Genomic DNA, 3,048 nt, shown 5'->3' on the forward strand with positions numbered 1-3,048 from the left:
ACTGAGCTATGAGGGAAGCCCCTGGTACCAGAGCAGGTTCCAAAGGACAGGATGCAGAGCCAGGAGAGGCGGCAGCAGGTCCCGGCTTCCCAAGTGCCTTGGGTTGTTCGTTGCCCTCTCTGGACTGCAGCATCTCTCTGAAAGATGGGTAAATGAGCACCATCTCCCAAGACTGCCAAGCTGCGATAAGAGAAGGTCTGAGGTTCCTCTTCTGCACTCAAGCACGCACCCACGCACACACACTTCTGTCAGGACTTCCTCTTGCTTCACAGGGCTATTGGTTCCTTGAAAGAGGGAACCTAGATATCAGACAATCCCAGAAAAGAGCCTGGTCCTTCCCAATGCCTCTACTGTGCCCACCTGATGAAAAGAATTGACTCCTTGGAAAAGACCCTGATGCTGGGGAAGACTGAGGGCAGGAGGAGAAGGGGACAACAGAAGATGAGATGGTTGGATGGCATCACCGACTTGATGGTCATGAGTTTGAACAACCTCAAAGAGATGGTGAAGGACAGGGAAGCCTGGCGTGCTACAGTCCATGGGGTGCAAAATCAGACACGACTGAGTGACTAACAGTTTCACGTTCACTTTAGGAGGCTAAAGCTTTCTTTTACAAACGAGAGGCAGGGGACATGGGGTGGTCTGTCTCTGGGAAAAGCCTTTAGGGTCTTGGTCAATGTCAGCTCCACACCTGGAAGAACTGAGGACCTCTAGGGTCTGGACTAGGTCCCAGTCACTGGGTTCTCAGTCCCAGCACTATTGACTTTGGGGCTGGATGATTTCTGTTGCAGGAGTAGGGGCTGGGGGTGGAGTATAGCATGTTAAGAAGCTTGCCTGGCCTCTGCCCACACCCATCAGATGCCAGTTTCACCCAATATCCAAATGTCCCTTGGAGTGTTGGGGCAGGGATAAGAACAGTCTGCACAACAAGGTGACCCTCCCTGGCCAGGGCAGCAGGACCCAGCCATCCAGACATCTAACACATCCCCCTACCCCACATGCCTCTGAGGTCTGCAGACCCCCCTGGCGCACCCATGACAGGTCAGGACGTGCCTCCACCAAGGTCCAGAGGCCTGAAGGTTCATAAGCCACATTCCTCATACCCACTGCACTGCTGGATGGATGGGCCCCAGATGGGATCAGGACAGGGGGCCCCTGCTGGTAGTTAGAATAGGAAAAAGGAGACTGAATGGCAGTGACTAAAAGACAAGGAAGGGAAAAGCCTGTGAAAATAGAACAAAGGAAGGTCTGAGGCCCAGAGTGAGGATCTCAGGTAGAACAAACAGCACTCTTGGCTAGCCCAATTTACATAAGGCAGGCCCAGGGGGAGGAAAAAAAACATGAAAAGAGGAGCCAAAGGGCCTGGGGGGCGGGGTTCTCTTCTGCACTTGCGCACGTGTGTGTGCGCTCTCTCTCTCTCTCTCTCTCTCTCTCACTCGCTCTTCGCTTTGAGTCTTTTGGGTCGGCATGCCCTCATGCCTTGAGGATGTATTTTCCTTTATTTTCTAAATAAAGCTGAGCTGTAACACGGAGTTGTAACATTGATCTGTCTGAGAGCTAAGACACGGTCTGTGTGAGGGCTTTAACGTCCTTTGCTTCAAATTTTTGTGGTGACGAGACAGAACTGAGGAAATCACACACTCCCCTGACATAACTGAATCACTTTGCTGGACAGCAGAAATTAACACATTTTGTAAATTGCAAATCAACTATCGTGTGGGGTGGCATGCATGCTCCATCGTTTCCAACTCTTTTGTGACCCCATGAACTGTAGCCCGCCAGACTCCTCTGTCCATGGGATTTCCCAAGCAAGAATACTGGAGTGGGTTGCCATGGCCTCCTCCAGAGGATCTGCCCGACAGAGGGGTCGGACACATCAATAAAAAAGTTTATTTTTTACAGCTCTATCATGACGAAGCTGTCCTTCTGGAAACAAAGATAGAAACAAAAGGAAATAAGAAAAAAAATTGAGAGTGTTTGATGGTAATATGTGTTTAGAGAAGCATCACTCAGGGAAAGACCGCGTGACATTTAGGGGGACAATTTTGTATATTCGAGAGGTGAGGATTGAGCCAAGACTTGATGATGGTAAGAAAGCAGGTTCTGTGTTCACCTGAGAGTTATCCCAAGTGGTGGGCGTGGGGGAGGGGAGGCCCGGAGCACTGAAGCTCTGATGCCTCTGTGTTGTGCTGCGGAAGCAACCAGAGGCTGGTGTGTGACAGCACAGGGAAGCAAAGGGATGTGGGGAGAAGCTGGGGGGATGCTACAGACCCCAAGGTGGTACAGACTTTGGGAGGGCTTCAGGCCAAGGCAGTATCCAGAAGTCTTTGAGGGGAGCAGTCATATGATCGAACTTTCATTCGACAAGGATCTTCATGAAAAAGCAAATGAAAACCACAATGAGGTATCAATGGCCACCAGTCAAACTCACCAAAAAGTCTACAAGTGGTAAATGCTGGAGAGGGTGTGGAGAAAAGGGACCCTTCCTACCCTATGGATGGGAATGTAAACCAGTGCAGCCACTATGGAGAACACAATGGAGGTTCCTTAAAAAAACAAAAATAGAGTCACCATGTGATCCAGCAATCCCACTCCTGGGCATTTATCCGGAGAAAGCTCTAATTCAAAAAGATACACGCAGCCCCATGTTCATAGCAACACTATTCACAATAGCCAAGATGTGGAAGCAACCTAAGCATCTATCAATAGATCAGTTCAGTTCAGTTCAGTTCAATCGCTCAGTTGTGTCCAACTCTTTGAGATCCCATGAATTGCAGCACGCCAGGTCTCCCTGTCCATCACCAACTCCCAGAATTCACTCAAACTCATGTCCATCGAGTCCGTGATGCCATCCAACCATCTCAATCCTTGTCGTCCCCTTCTCCTCTTGCCCCCAATCCCTCCCAGCATCAGAGTCTTTTCCAATGAGTCAACTCTTTGCATGAGGTGGCCAAAGTATTGGAGTTTCAGCTTCAACATCAGTCCTTCCAAATAACACCCAGGACTGATCTCCTTTAGGATGGACTGATTGGATCTCCTTGCAGTCCA

The sequence above is a fragment of the Bison bison genome, unplaced genomic scaffold (assembly GCF_000754665.1).
Source record: "Bison bison bison isolate TAMUID 2011002044 unplaced genomic scaffold, Bison_UMD1.0 scf7180017864285, whole genome shotgun sequence".
NCBI lineage: Eukaryota > Metazoa > Chordata > Mammalia > Artiodactyla > Bovidae > Bison > Bison bison.